Source organism: Chenopodium album, chromosome 6 (genome assembly GCF_948465745.1).
Source record: "Chenopodium album chromosome 6, dcCheAlbu1.1, whole genome shotgun sequence".
Lineage (NCBI taxonomy): Eukaryota > Viridiplantae > Streptophyta > Magnoliopsida > Caryophyllales > Amaranthaceae > Chenopodium > Chenopodium album.
Window position 1 is genome coordinate 36834533 of NC_137839.1, and position 17114 is coordinate 36851646.

A 17114-nucleotide genomic window follows, 5' to 3' on the forward strand; every position below is an offset into this window, starting at 1 on the left:
CGGATTATCAATATTCATTCACCAAGAATCTTCAATTCTCTTCTTAAAAAAAATCATTCATTCTTTCTTTTCTAAAACTTGGTTTTCTCGAAAACAAAATTCCGCATTCACAAGATCTAGAAACACCTAGCCATATTCGAAGTTGCCTTCGCCCTAGACGTTAAAGGTTTTAATTTCTGAGGGTTTGGTCCCAAATCTCTCTTTCAATTATTTAATTTAATTGCTTTGATTATTATTTTTCCTTGAAGTTACTAACGTGTGTATTTTGTAATTAGAAAGAGGTACGAGTCATCCAAGTAAGTACTTTAATTGGTTTTATTTATTTATGATGTAGATATCATGTTTAGATTGTTATTATGATTCCTAGTATAATGTCTAGGGTAATTTTAATATCAAATATGATTGCTACGATGCTTCCTATTATTCTCTTCCTAATATTTATGATTGTTAGTATCATGTTAGGGCTAAAGATTGATTTTTATTGTTTAGTGACATGCTAGGGTTTGTTATTAATCTTGTTAGTATCATGCCTAGGATCTTGCTATGCTTTAACATGATTGTTATTGATATTATTTTTATTATTCATGATGTTGATTATTTATTTATTATGTTGCTTGATATGTATCATATTTTATTGTTATTGCTTGATCACCTTTATTGTATGTTAAAGGGAATTGGTATTTGCAATCATGCTTAATAAGATATTAATAATCTTGTTTAGGGTTAATTATGATTATAATTTCAAGTGATCGCCAATAATAGGTTTATTTGTGCATTAAATTCAACCAACATAGATTAAACAGGTTTAGGGTTAATCCTATTGATTGTATGTTAATCAGAAAGCGCACATGAATACGAGCAGAATAAAGTAGAGGCCTATTATTAAGGCAGGTTCAATCTCTTTTAGGTTGGATTTGTACCATCATCCCCGAACCCTTATTTGGTTCATGACCTTATGGAGTTGACGATCTCTTGGATCGTTAAGGGGTGTAACCTTCACCTCGTGAACGGTTTACAAGTTCCTTAAAAACTTGTTGGCGACTCTTTTGTTCTATCTTCTTCCCTTTTGGACCCCACCGTACTTTAGTGTATGATCACAGTAGGGTTCAAGCTAGTGGGATTTTAAAGGCTTGAAATTATTCCCTACAGTTTTTGGCGACTCCACTGGGGAGGATTTCTATTTTAATTCCTGAATTTGTTTCGGCAATGATTTAGAATGAGTGGATAAGACTCGAAAAATTCTAAGTATTTCATGTGCGTAATTTTGATTAACATTATTGTCATATGCATAAAAAGGTTCTCATTGGAAAGACAATCCGTAATGAGTCAAAAACATAGGATTTTACACGTAGGAAATTTGAGAAACGTCTTTCACAACTAGGACTGAAATAACAGCACGCGAAACTGGATGATTTTATTGAGCACAGAAAGCTGCTGAGGCATGTGGGAAGTAGCGTCAGGGGCCAGAGCTTGGCGCCACACTTTTTGCCGTAGCGCCAGACGCCAATATTGGCGCCAGACGCTACAGTTAAAAGTTGGCGCCAGTCTCTGTTTGCTGGCGCCAATTTCCCCCAATACCGAGCTAGAAATATGCGTTCTAATTTCGACCGGTTTTTCGTATTGTTTGCTCGATCCTACTTCCTGATTGAATTTTTTCTCACTTTTCTGAAACCCATATGTGTTCTACATATGGACATAACCCTCTGGGAATTCATGCTCTATCTACCTGATTGAACGCTCCTGGCAACAAAGGGTACATCTGAGAGGTTGAATTCACCAAACCATGGAAGTGAGTTTTTTCTAAAAACTCGCGGTGTTCTATCCACACGCGTTAACCCTTCACGGTTAGGCTTCTACGCGGTGCATCTGAAAAATTAACCATGGACCCTATTTGACTAAACCATATCCCGAACTTTAGAGAACTAGAGCCATGGTTAGGTTGCGAACTCATTGCATCATATTGTGCCTACTTGACTAATTGTGCATTATTTGTTGTGCATATATATCCTATGCTCCTCCTAACCGTTTGTTGATTTGTGTTGAGATGAAAATTAATGACTTAAAGAGCTTTTCCTAATTAATTAATTAATTAATTAATTCGAGTCCATAACGTTTTTTCTCCTTTTAATCGGAATTGACCTAGTACGACTTTAGGCATACCCCAGTTGACTAATAATACCGAAAACAGTCCCGGATCGAGGCTCCAAAGTTGGTGCCAAAATCTGAGTTGTAGCGCCACTGTATGGTGTGTAGCGCTAGACATTTACTAAAAAGTCTGGCGCCAACCACCATATTGTGACGCCAGTCCTGTCGCTTGGCCGACAGTTCGGATTATTTGTCGAGTCATCACCTAGTGTCTAATTAATCAGTTTCCTGTTTAATTCGGTTAATTTTGCCGGCAATAATGCTTATTTGAATTAATATTCGAGTTTAGGCACTAAGTCCCATGGTCTTACACAAGAGTCCAAGCATGTCACTTACACTCAATACACACACCAATACACATGTCTTGACCATGATTAAGGGAGTCTTGTGTGCGCGCGTTTTTTTTTCGTCATTTTTTTAGGGGGGTAAGTCGGATATTAATCCTCCAATAAATAATAGTACTTAAGTTCCCTAAACACATGTACATTATTGCTCCCTAAAAATATGCATACTTTCTTTTTTTTTTTTTAAATAAAAGCCATAAAGTCAAACTGATTCGAGTCAAGTAATTAAAACGCAAACTGGCTTAATTTACAGCGCGTGGTCAAGAAAGGAAGGACGATTAATCAAAGATAACCTCTTCGTACAAGTCCAACTTTTCGACAAACCTATAGCTCGCAAGAGGAAAGCAAGAGTTATAATGGCAACTCAGGAAGAAGTTAATGATCTCAAGAACCAACTGGCTACTGTAACTGAGACACTGAAACTTCTCGCACTTAAGATCGAGGATCCCGCAAAGCAACAACAAATGGACCTCATGCAAGAAAGCCTAAACAAGTTTTCCAGTGACTACAAGTTTCAAGAACTCACATCCCAAGGGGTCTCGGTAGATAAGGATCTTCTTCCACAGAAGTTCAGTGCCAACGACATCCCAAAGTTTAGGGCAATCGACAACCCCTACTTCAATCTAAGGGCATTTGAAACAATAATGAGTATCAAGGGTATCGATAAGAAAGTCTTCCCTTCTTTGTTCTCGCTATCTCTCGAGACCGTTTGCCAACAATGGTTCTTTTCTCTTGAAAAAGAAAAGACCTCTACCTGGGAATCCATAGCAAACGCTTTCGTCGATAGGTACAAGTGCAACGTTCAAGTCGAAACTAACCATAGAGAACTTGAAATCCTCAAACAGAAGGAGAATGAGGGCTTCACATCCTTCTTTAACAAGTGGAGAGAAACCTCAGCTAAAATGATTGAGGTACCTAGTGAAAAAGAGTCCGTGAGATTGTTCATTAAAAATCTCCAAGAAAAATATTCAAAACATCTTAAATATCAAAACAACCTTCATACCTTTAAGGTTGTTTATGATATCGGGATTAATATTGAAGATGACTTAGCTAAATCTAAAGCTGCCAACAATAACTCCAACAGTGGCTGGAAAGGAAAGAAGAACGACAATCCTTCTTCTTCCAAAACCGACCACTCAAATAATGTTAGCACCTTTAATCTAGGAGAAGTCCTCGCCATGAACAATCAAGGACAAAAGAAACCCTTTAGGAGAAGCTTCACTCCTATTGGCATGAGTTATGACACCGCGTTTGATCGGCTAAATGCAAAAGGTCTTATAACTCCTATTGGACCATTTGGAGATCCACCAGTCGAGAAGAGGTCGCCTAATTGGAACCCTAATGCGCATTGCAAATATCATCAAGGTAGGGGCCACTCTACTGAAAGCTGTTGGAAGCTTAAATAAGCTATTCAAGACAGTAACAAGCTGCCGTTGCCTCCTGCCAGTTAGAAACCGAGTATTGACAATGCACCTCTAGCTCACACATTGGCTATCTCCGATGAAGAAAGCGAAGTTGACCCCTCATCCCTCATTAAGCCTGTCAAAGAAACTAATGTCGAAGAGGAGGAAGAAGAGACCTTTTTAGATATCGAAGATAATCTTCCAGAACTAGCAAATGAGGTAGAGATACGAATACTCACACTGTATCTGAGGGAGACGTCGCAACTGTTACGTGAAAATCTCAAAATTTTGAATGAACTTCACAAGGAATATGATAAAGAACCTAAGAGAGAATTCACACCAGTAAAAATGACTTATGAGGCAAAATACTTTCCATTACAAGTCACCGAAAGACCCAAGAAGAGCAATAAAGTTTATACTCCAATTGGGATCCCGTATGCACAAATGTTTAAAATGCTCTCCGAGAATGGCAAGGTCAAACCTCTCGAACCGAGACCATTTGAATCATTAAAAAGGACAGATAGATATTACTGTCAATACCATCAGTCAGGAGGACACACCCTAGAAAACTGCTTCAAGTTCAAGGATTTGGTGCAGAAAATGATTGACAGAAAGGAATTAGTGTAAGTTCAACAAGAAGAGGATATAAATGTTAATGGAGTATGGGACAGTGACGAAGAAGATGTGACAAGGGAATAATCGTGTTGTTGAGCGACTACACCTAAGTCAAATTAATTTATAACGCTCTACCAACCTAATACGTGTATAGGGTAAATAGAGGGGTCGAACCACAGGGAGACATGCATAAACACCGCATTCACTACTTAAGACTTTAAGCTATCTCGGGACAAGAAGTATGAATAACTAAGAGATTAAACTAAGGATTAAGAATGATTAAAGATCAATATAACTAAACACCAAGGGAAGTGGGTAGATGTAGATGTCACTTGATCATGCAATAACACAGAAGCAAAGCAATGGCAAACTAAGCATGCAAGAATATCGAAATAAAGCTCGATCTAACCGCCTTCCGGGGTTAATCGATTTCTCCTAACATAGCCTCTATGTTTCCACATTAGAACCATATATTAGAAGGTGCAAACAAAGAATTATCGATAGTAATGAATCTCGACTAAGTCAACTTCCGTTACTTGTTAGTAAAGACTCATCTTTGATCAACTAACAATGTGCACTTGCAAGAAAGACCAAAGAATATCAAGCATACAAAGACTTTAATCACCATTAACATAAACCCCAACATCATAAGCATGAATCAATTAACAACTACACCATCCCCACACCCTTGGCTAGGTGACTACTCACAAATCATATTGAAGACAATATCAATCATCAAATCAATAAGCATCAACATGATCAATAAGCAAAGAAGGAAAATCAAAATAAGCAAACAAAACTAGATACAAAAGTAAATAAAGAGAGTAAGAGATTGCTCATTCATTGAAGATGAAGATTTACAAAGATTCAATCAAGCTCCTTCTTCAATATCCAAGTTCATCAATAGAAATCCACACTTTCTCTCTCTACTAATGAAGTTTCTCTCTCTAGATTAAGCTAAAAATGTAGAAAAATTAAAACTAAGTTAATCCCCCCAAACGTTCTAAAAAAAAGGGACTTATATAGTCCGTACAGAGTCAGCTGAGAAAAGGAGAGGTCCGACCGAACAAATGGGAAGGTTCGGCCGGACTACAGGGTAGGTTCGGCCGAACCATGGGTAGGTTCGGTCGAACCTCCCTGATCCTGGTCTGGTCGAACTCCTGTGGTTCGGCGACTCCTGCAAAACTGCCAATTTTCATCTTGCCCCTGCCTCGAAGTTCGGCCGAACCACTGAGCAGGTTCGGCCACACCTTGGTTCGGCCACACCATCAGGAGGTTCGGCCGAACCTCTTCTGAATCATGCTTCCTCTAGCTTCCTTTGAGCTTAGCTTCCTCCTCTTGAAAATCTCGATGGTTCCTACAAAGCATAAGCATGAAAAGCACAATAAGAACAAAGCGGGAAGACTAAGAAAAGGGAGGATAAAGGAGAAAGCAAAGCTAAGTAAAAATGCTTAGAAAGAGGGCCAAACAAGTGCAAACGAGGGGAGAATCCTTAGAGAAAAAGGATAAAAGAGTGGAATAAATGCCACTCATCAAAATCACCCACACTTGCCTTTTGCTTGTCCTCAAGCAAGGAATACTAAAACAAAAAGACAACACACAACAAGCATAATGTGACAAGGGTTAAGAAAATCAATCGAATTTCACGATGGGAAATGCTCCAAATGGACTCTAACATAGGGACATGAATCAAATAATGCTTACTTTTATCAACTCAAAGAGGGGGAACGCGTTCTAAGATGCTCATGGTTGAGGGAGACAAACCTAAGCTAAGCGTAGAGAACTAATGATTTCATCCTCTTCCCTAGCTCCAACCAAGACGGTCCACATTCTCTCCACTAGCTTCAAATCATCCCTAAGTTAGCTCCTCATGGTTCCTCGAGGGAACCGGAAAAAGAAATTTATTGTGGAGTCATAAGGTTATCCCGACATCTCAACTATGCACACTCTTTCCATAGGGTTGAAATCTATCTCCCTCCACCGTTCTTTGACCGCACTTCTCCAAGTCCAAGGGTCTTAACTTGGGTTGTAATGTCATGGCTAAGGGTTAAGGTTGGGAATTAATTTGAAAATTTTTTGTGGCAAATCCTAAGTGAAGCAAAAGAGTGGCCATCTCTCAAGAACCACCTAAGAATTGAACCTAAATTCAAATTACAACCTTCAATACAAGATTTCATAACATTACTTCATTTCTCTCATCATTTCCTCTTCCTTTTCCTTCCCCCTCTCTCTCTTTTTTTTTTTTTTTTTTTTTTTGAACTTCATACGTTGCATCCTTCCTCACAAACTTTTTGCAAATATTTCCTTTCATGAACAACCTTCAAAATCTCACTTGAACCAATATTCACAACTTTCTTGCCCTAAAACCAACACTCTCGAATTCGAACCTCAAAAACCAATGCTTCACTAACTACAAGGGTTGGTAGAACATAGGCCGAAAGGTTTGTAATATGGCTAGATCAAGAAAGGGGAATGAGGCCCAAATTGGTTAGCAAGTGGGTGGATGTAAAAATGAAAACCAAATTTATAACAAAACACAAAGAAAACAAAGAAAAATGAGAAGAAATGCCCTCTTCCTCCTTTAAAGTTGTTTGGTCATGATCTCGGGAGCTAAATACCAACACCAAGATTAAGACATGCATAGTTAAGGATCTAAAATGCCGCTCACAAGAGTGATGAAGGCTAGAACAAATGACGCTCACACGGGATAAAAATAAGCAAATACCAACCAAGGGAATCCTATTCACTACGGAGAGCAACACCATCTTACCACTTTCCCGTGAACTAAGGGGTTCAAACGTCATCAAGAGTTCTAAACCGGGCTACCTTAGCTTATAATGTGTCTAATTCAACCTTAAGCATTCTTAAACCGTGTAAACCCTCATCAACTAGGAAGGTAAGCATTCAAAGCCATGTCATCAAAAAGGCACATAAATTCTTGAATCTAGATGAATGAGCAAATCCACATCAAAAATGTTTCAACTTGTCATAGTCATGCTCGTTACATAAAAGAGAACAAGAAAAACACACAAAAGGGAGGAAGAAATTAAAAAGGTTCATAATCGAGGCATGTAAATCAAATAAATCCCAATCGACATACAAGTGATCGTTGATATCAACATCAACGATCCTAGGTTCCTTGGAACCAAAATCAATCAACCTCGAACCATTCAACTCTTCCTAAACTAGACCTAAACTAAGCACTCAAAGAAAAAGAAAAAGAAAGAGAGGAAAGGTCTCACCGAATGCCGCTTGAAATATAAGACAAGGTAATATATCCAATTCTCACCAAGAGAGCTAGTGTTGCTCCTTAACGTCCTACATCTCCGCTTCAAGCTTCAATAGAGGTGAGCCAAACAAAAGAAACTAAAACAAAACAAGAAAAGGTTAGAAAACAAAGAAAAAGACTAAAGAAACAAACAAAAAGAAGAAAAATTAATAAAAAGCTATCTACGAAGTTTGGATTAAGGGGATTTGGAGTTTCGGGAAATTTTGATTTTTTTTTTCGGGAGCATCTCCACCTACAAAGACTCGGGGATCATCAAAGAAAATCATCAGAAATCAGCAAAAATAACCATAAAACATCATCATCATCATCACATCAATAATCATAAAACATCACCATCTCATCACATCACCATCACAACATCACCAACATCATCACCACCGCCACAACGCCACATCAATACCACAAAGCCACTATCCTCCTTATGTGCAAGCAACTACCCTACCATCCTACCTTCCTATGTACACTTCAACCAACCAAAAGGACATCCTCCCCCACACTATTCTTTTGCTCGTCCCGAGCAAAAGTGACAAGTGAGAAGATCGGGGGAAAGGGAAAAGTTCCCACAGCATCACTGGTTATCATCTCCTCGCCCCCTAGGTTGAGGGGGGTTGTTAGGATCAAACCCGAGAGTGTCCATGAAAGGGTGGAAGGGTTGGTTAAAGTGCTCATAGGGCCACCCTTGGGCACCCCAACCACCATCAAAAGGAGCGGGGATGGATGCGGATGCCGGGTCATAAGACGGATCACACCCACCCGGACGATAGGGGTCGTATGGGGGGGTGCCAACGCGTTGGGTAGGGTCGATGGGACCTTCCCAATAGGCGTAGCAAGGGGGGGTGGGGTGTTGAGGGTCATAGGGTCCCCAATGATTGACCGGACCCTCTTGAGGAGGGTGGTAGGGGTAGTTCACATAGGGCGCTTGAATGCCCGCTTGCACAAGATTGTCATAATTTGCCCTCGCGTAGTACCCCCATTGCTCAATGGAAGCTTGATTGTCTCGACGAATATCGTCGAGGGTACTACGAAGGGCATTGAAATCAAAAGGAGGAAAGGAAGAAGAAGAAGATGCCTCACCTCCCCCGCTAAGGGGGGGGATTGATTTGCTCTTGATGGAGGACCGCTGGAGGTTGAGGAGCTCCACCCCGGGCTCTAGTTCGCCTCAGCTCATTGGGGATGATTTGCTGAGGGATCTTCCATTTGAGAGGAGCGGAGTGGTCCACCGTAGTGAGGTCGGGGTCCGGGAGGACACACCATTCGATCTCCCTATCGACCAGGAGGATAAAACGGCGTTTGCTAGTAGTGAAATGGAGGAAGCGGCTGTGACGGAGGGCGCTTATGGATAGAGCATAGGGAGGGAACTCGTCGGTGAGCTCTTCTCGGTTTTGGTGCACGGGTGGGAGCAATTCAATTTGGTCCTTGTATGCTCCACCCTTCAAAGAGAGAGCAATGATAGTAATCATGCCACCCATAAATACCTCATCACCTAGACGGTTGTCCCTAGTATCCAAGAGCCGTTGGATAAAGGTGGAGGAGCATTGAAATTTTAGCCATTGAGGATTGTCGGCCAAGAATAGGCAAGCAACCTCGTCTTTTACCATGGAGCCGAGGTTGGCTTTGAAGAATACGGCGTATTGTAGAAGCCGTACAAAATACCTCAAGGCTAAATGGATGATGTTGTTGACCTTTGAGGTATTAGTTTGGAACCTATCCTTGTTTGTGATGCTCCTCCACCACTCTTGCTCGTTGTAAGGAATGCGATGGGAGGAGGTCATTTCAGACGGGTGATCAAGGCCAATGGCGTGCCAAAAGAAGATCTCATTTAGATCACTCTCCGTTAGAGAGTGATCCTCGTTGAACATCCTGAAGTGTATAATGAGTTGAGGATCCTCATCGACATCTTCCGGCTCAAAAACTTCCTTGCGGAGGGAGGCAAGGAATTCCAAGGTCACACGCTCGTAAGTGTGAGCGTGGAGGTGGATGAAGTCGCCCCAACCAAAGTTTTGAGCCAACCTGGTCACCTCATCCAATATTCCCAGCTTCCTCAAAGTTTGAGGGCAAAAGAACCTTGTGGACCTAATCGGACGCTTGATGAGTGATGCATATATAGGCAAAAATTGCTCGTCCGGAGCAATAATGCCATGATCGTTGATGCCGGTAGGAGGTGGGAATTGCGTTGCTGAGGATTCTCCCACCCTCTTCCTCTTTGACTTTCCTTTTCCCTTGCCGAACATCGTGGTTCTACAAATTCACCAAGAGCATATCATTAGAACAAATTGATAGGAAATGACATAAGAAGCCAAGTACTTAACCAAGGTAAAAGTGTATGCTTGAGAGTATACAATTCAAGGCATGCATGAATACATTTGGACCAAGGTTTGAATAAGGATTCCTATGTCATTCCTAAATTAGTCCTGACAAGGTCTAGGTGAAATTTGGCATGATGTCCCCTTATTTTCATGATATCCAATCATCAAACCATCAAAATCAAGCCAAAACCATGAATAACAATCTCCAATAACATCCAACTCATGCATTTCTCAATCATAAAATTGTAACATGAATACCCTAGTATGAAATCAACATTCAATTACATTGAGATCAAAATAAAACCAAGGTAAACATGCATAATCATCATAAGAACATGTTCTACTATGAACAACCAATCAATTGCAACAAGTCAATCCAAAGAACCACATGAAATAAACAAGTCATTACTAATAATTTCAAGAATACCATAATTCACACTTAAATATGTAAAACATGGTAAAACTATAAGAAATTAAAGAAATAAACTTGCAAAAGCTAGAACAAACATACCACAATTGATTGGAAGGAAGTAAAAACCCAAAAACACCGAAGCACTTAAACCCTTGAAATTGGGGAAAATGGAAAGATGGGTTTGTTTGGTAGGAATTTTTTTGGTAGAGATTGCAAAAGTTGAGTGAAGGATGGAAAATAAGTGAGAAAGGATGAAGATTGGAGTGATTTTGATGGAGATTTGAGGTTGTAAGGGGAGGTGCAATGGAGGTTTAGAGTGAGAAGGAGAAGAATGGGGTAGGTGACGAATATGGGAGTGATATTCACGAAAATGCAGCAAAATAGAAAACATGGCAGCATTTTTTTTTTCGACTCTGAAGATAGGTTCGGCCGAACCGAGGGTATGTTCGGTCGAACCACAGTAAAAGTTCGGCCGAACTCCCCTGTGGTTCGGTCGAACCATTGCCAAAACTTTACATTTTAAAATCCGGGCAGAAAGTTCCAGCAAAATCGCAAAAAGAGAGGAGTGACCGAACCCAGGGAAGTTCGGCCGCACTACGAATCAAGTTCGGTCGAACCATACTTGGGTTCGGTCGAACCTATGCTGGAACTGAAAATTTTCAGATTCTGGCAGAAAGTTGCTGGAAATTTCTAAAAATTTAGGAGTGACCGAACCCAGGGAAGTTCGACCGCACTACAGTATAAGTTCGGTCGAACCTCCCATGGGTTCGGTCGAACCTTCTGCCAGAATTCAATATTTTTGTTTTTGGCAGAATGTTGCCATAAATCCTTGAAATTGCTGCAGTGGCCGAACATGAAGTGGTTCGGCCAAACTTCCATAAAGAATCACGCAAGTAAAAATAGTCCGTTAACACACATCTAAACACATTACAATCATGCTAGATGCAAAGTACATCTAAAACCCAAGCACAATCAAAACCCAAAAATCCAAACAATCCAAAGTCGTAGATGGAAAAATAGAAGCAACATGAAAAGAAAAAGTATAAAAGGGTTAGAAACTTGGGTTGCCTCCCGGAAGCGCTTTTGGTTAACGTCGTTAGCTCGACGTTCCTTGAGTTGATCAAGGAGGGTCGAATTGACGATGCACATCAAGAAGTGTCACAGAAACTGGTTCATCACTTGGGAATCCTTCATGATAGGGCTTGAGACGGTGACCGTTGACTTTGAAAGGGGAGTGGCCGTCTTGGGAAATTTCGTAGGCTCCATAGGGAAACACTTCCGTGACAATGTACGGCCCACTCCATCTTGACCTAAGTTTGCCCGGGAAAAGCTTCAAGCGGGAGTTGAATAGGAGGACTTTTTGGCCTTTGACGAATGCCTTCTTGACAATTTGAGCATCGTGCCAAGCCTTAGTCCGCGCCTTATACATGCTTGCGCTATCGTAGGCATTCATCCTCAACTCCTCTAACTCATGTAGCTCTAGAAGCCTTTGCTCACCCGCACTATGGAGATCAAAGTTGATTTGCTTGATTCCCCAATGCGTTCGATGCTCCATCTCCACGAGCAAATGACAATTTTTCCCATAGACAAGCTTGTAGGGAGTGGTCCCTATTGGGGTTTTGAAGGCGGTCCTATAAGCCCATAGTGAATCAATAAGTTTGGAGGACCAATCCTTCCTTGTCTTAGCAACCGTCTTCTCCAAAATCACCTTGAGCTCTCTATTGGTGACCTCCGCTTGGCCACTCGTTTGAGGGTGGTATGCAAGCCCTCGCTTGTGAGAAACCCCATATTTATCAAGTAGTCGAACGAAGGTGTGGTGCTTGAAATGCGATCCCCCATCACTAATTATTGCTCTTGGAACACCAAATCTCTGGAAGATCACCTTTTTGAAAAGGTCGACCACCACCTTAGAGTCATTCGTTGGAGAAGCCACGGCCTCCGCCCACTTAGATACATAGTCAACGGCGACCAAAATATACTTGTTCCCATGTGAAGAAATGAAAGGGCCCATGAAGTCTATAGCCCACACATCAAAAACTTCAAGCTCAAGGATGGGATTTTGCGGCATTTCATCCCTTCTAGAAATATTCCCCATCCGTTGACATCTATCACAAGTTTTGACAAATATCCATGCATCCTTGAATAGAGAAGGCCAAAAGAGCATAGATTGAAGGACCTTTGAGGCGGTCTTTTGAGCACTCATATGCCCACCACAAGGAGAAGAGTGGCACATATGGAGAACACTTTGAACCTCGTCGTTGGGGACGCATCTCCTCAACAAACCATCGACCCCTCTTTTCAATAAAATGGGATCATCCCAAATGTATCTCTTGGCCTCGTGCTTGAGTTTTCGACGTTGTTGTGAAGTGAAATCTGGTGGTATGGCACTACAGACTAAGTAATTCACAATATCCGCATACCAAGGCTCCGATTTCACTTCAAGGACATAAAGCACATCATCTCTTAGAGCGTCCTCTATTGGCAAGCCATCATCTTCAAACCATGCACCGCCCAACCTTGAGAGGTGATCCGCCACCACATTCTCGGCTCCCTTCTTGTCTCTCATCTCATAATCGAAGTCTTGGAGGACTAAAACCCATCTCAACAACCTTGGTTTAGCTTCCTTCTTCCCTATTAAATATTTGAGAGCCGAGTGGTCGGTATACACAATTGTCTTAGAACCAATGAGGTAGGTTCTAAACTTCTCGAATGAATGGATAACCGCTAGGAACTCCTTCTCGGTAGTTGTGTAGTTTCGTTGGGCATCATTGAGAGTTTTAGACAAATAATGTATGACATGAAGTTTCCCATTCTTTCGTTGTCCAAGAACCGATCCAATGGCCTCGTCGCTTGCATCGCACATGAGCTCAAATGAAAGAGACCAATCCGGACCTTGGACAATAGGAGCGGTGCAAAGGGCTTCTTTCAACCTACAAAAGGACTTATGACAAGCATCATCAAACACAAACTCCTTATCCTGTTGCAATAGGGATGTGAGAGGCTTAGCGATCATTGAAAAATCTTTAATAAAGCGCCGATAGAACCCGGCATGGCCAAGAAAAGACCTCACTTCCCTCACGTTGGTGGGGGGAGGAAGTTTTTCGATGACCTCAACCTTGGCTCTATCGACCTCAATGCCGGCATGGGAAATTTTGTGCCCGAGAACAATCCCACTTTCGACCATAAAGTGGCACTTTTCCCAATTCAACACGAGGTTAGCCCTCTCACACCTTTCTAAGCAACGAGATAAATTAGATAGACAATCTTCATAGGTGGCTCCTCCAACGGAGAAGTCATCCATGAAGACTTCTATCTCATCCTCAATCATATCACTAAAAATGGACATCATGCAACGTTGGAATGTTGCGGGGGCATTACAAAGCCCGAAAGGCATCCTACGATACGCATAAGTACCGTAGGGGCATGTGAAAGTTGTCTTCTCTTGATCCTTAGGGTCAATTGGGATTTGGAAAAATCCCGAGTAACCATCAAGGAAACAATAGAAGGAATGCTTTGTAAGCCTTTCCAACATTTGATCAATGAACGGTAGTGGAAAATGATCTTTGCATGTACTTGTGTTAAGTTGGCGATAGTCAATACACTTGCGCCAACCGGTAACAAGTTTAGTGGGTACTAGTTGATCATGATCATTTTTCACTACCGTCATGCCCCCTTTCTTAGGCACAACTTGCACGGGAGATACCCAATCACTATGAGCAATTGGGTAAATAATTCCCGCATCAAGAAGCTTAGCCACTTCCTTCCGCACAACCTCTTGCATGGAAGGGTTAAGCTTTCTTTGCCTTTGCTTGACGGGTTTGGCATCTTCCTCTAGATCAATTTTGTGCATACATAAAGATGGACTTATACCCTTGATATCATCAATGGTATAGCCCAAAGCTTTTTTGTGATTTCTCAAAACATTGATCAAGAGGGAGGTTTGCTCCTCCGTTAGGTTAGAATTTACAATCACAGGGAAAGACTCATTGGGACCAAGAAATGCATACCTCAAGCCTAAAGGTAGAGGTTTCAAGTCTACCTTTGGTGCTCCCTTACCATTGGGGCTCTCTTCTCTTTCTTCAACTTGAAAGAGGTCATGAATGTAAGGAGCTTCTTCTTCCATGCTCGCGCCCTTGCACTCCTTGCTTTCCTCAAGCAAATCCTCATAGAATTGTATGTCTTCTTTGTGAGTACCTATCTTTGATTCATTCAACAACACACTTTCAAGGGGATCATTAGTGGCATGCAAGTGGGAGCGAGAAAATTCATCAAGAACCGTATCAAGAATATCTACCCTAAAGCATTCACCACCTGAGGAGGGTTGTTGCATGACATTGTTCAAATCAAACTCAATAGAATCATTGTAAATTTTCAAAGATATCTTCCCCTCCTTCACATCGATGATAGCTCTAGAAGTGGCTAGAAATGGTCTACCCAAAATTATAGGAATCCTCTCATCCTCATCCATTTCTAGCACATAGAAATCCACGGGGAATGTGAACTTTCCTACCCTAAGGGGAATGTCCTCAACTTTGCCCATGGGGAACTTAACGGAACGGTCCGCTAGTTGGAGAGTAATGTTAGTGGGAGAGAGGTTCCTACACTAAGCTTTTGGTAGACGGAATAGGGCATGAGACTCACACTTGCTCCTAAGTCACACAAGGCTTTATCAAATTCAATGCCATTGATAGAGCAAGGGATGGAAAATTTACCCGGATCTTTCAATTTGGTAGGTAGTTTGTTGGAAAGAATTGCACTACAATTGGCGGTTAAACTCACCGTCTCACACTCCCTTCTCCCACTCAAAAGATCTTTCAAAAATTTGGAATAGTGGGGCATTTGCTTCATAGAATCAACGAAAGGGACGGAGATATGCAAATTCTTAATGACTTCTAAAAACTTCCCAAATTGGGCATCAAGTTTAGCTCTCACAAATCGTTGTGGAAAGGGTAGCTTCTCCTCTCTAGGTTGGCGATTTAGGGGCAAGGGGGTGGCTTCTTTTTCCCTGAGCACCTCAACATGTTTTTCTTTTTCAACACTCAATGGCTCATTGGGTTTTTCACCCTCATTCTCTAACTCCGCCTCTTCTTGGGGTTCTTCCTCAATTAAAGGGTCACTCCCTACTACTTTCCCACTCCTTGTTGTCACGGCATACAAAGGTTTTGGGTTGACTCCTTGACTTGGGATGTGAGAAGAAGAAGGAGAAGAAGAAGAAGGGGATGAATTAGATGCAAGTTGAGCAATTTGAGTCTCAAGCATTTTCATATGAGCATTGGTTCGTTTTTGAGCCTCTTCATGTTTCTTTTGATCCTCCTCGCGCATTTTTAAAAGAGCATCTAATTTAGCCATCACGGGATCTATTTGAGGGGCTTCAAGTTGAAGAGGTTGTTGAGGTGGAGGAAGTTAGGGTTGATGGAAACCCGGGGGCCTATTAGTTTGGGCATAGTTAGGAACAAATTGGCCCCTATTGCCTCCCGTGCCTTGGTTAGGAACATTGCCTTGTTGATTATTTCCCATGTTACCGTGGTCACCAAAATTTTGATTTTGATGGTCATGGTATCGGGAATTAGGTTGTTGGTTTTGATTACCATATCCTCTTTGGTTAGAGTAGCCTCTTCCATTGAAATTGGAAGGGCCTCCCCCACCATGGTATTGGTTATCATAACCACCACCATTTTGGTTCCAACCATGGTTTCCACCTTGATTCCAATTCCCCATTTGATTGGAGGTTGGCCTCAAGTTTCCTACATTTCCCATTCTAGGAGCAAAATTCATAGCATTGACATTTTCCATATTACTATCATGTTCATGGGAAGGGGGTTGAACTTCACAAGCATAGACACAATGAGAGGTATCATGATCATAGGTTTCACAATTAGAACAAAACATGCATCCTTGGGGCATTGTATTGTAAGAAGAGGGGGAGGAAGTATCCATACCATTGCCTCCCTTGGTCGAAGGGGAGATATTACCATGAGGGTTGGACCTTTCTTTCATCAATTCATCCATTTGCTTGGTCATTTTGGAGATTTGGGTAGAAAGGTTGTTGATTGCGTTGGCTTGCTCCAATGCATAAACGCCCTTGCTAGAAGTAGCATCCCTTTCTCCTTCGTACCAATCATCATAGTGCTTTGCGGCTTCCTCTATAATACACTCCACTTCATGCTCTCCTTTGTTCATAATTGGACCACCGGCCGCGGCGTCTAGGCTTGTTCTTCCTTGAGGTGTGAGACCTCCATAGAAAGTGTGAATGAGTTGATACTTGGGTATCCCATGGTGTGGGCATTGACGTTGAAGCTCTTTGTATCGTTCCCATGCCGCACTTAGAGACTCACCACTCTTTTGGCGAAAACCTTGAATCAAAGACCGAGCCTCGGCGGTCTTCCTATGGTTATAAAACCTCCTCAAGAAAGCCGTAGTCACTTGGTCCCATGTCGTGAGAGAATTAGGAGGCACCTCCTTCTCTAGCCATTCTAGACCTCTCCCAATTAGCGAAAATGAAAACATTTTGAGGCGAATATATTCTTGAGTCACTCTGTTGGCCTTTATTGTGTCACAATATTTCTCAAACTCTTTTAGGTGCTCATGAGGACTCTCAAA

General features: G+C 41.6%; 1 non-coding gene across 1 annotated transcript; it reads left to right on the plus strand.

Annotated features, from left to right (window-relative positions):
• The first annotated feature begins 16782 nt into the window (after positions 1 to 16782).
• On the plus strand, positions 16783 to 16888 carry LOC145637578 (small nucleolar RNA R71). Its single transcript, XR_014114346.1, has one exon. It is a non-coding gene; the product is annotated as a small nucleolar RNA R71 (small nucleolar RNA).
• Positions 16889 to 17114: the final 226 nt, after the last annotated feature.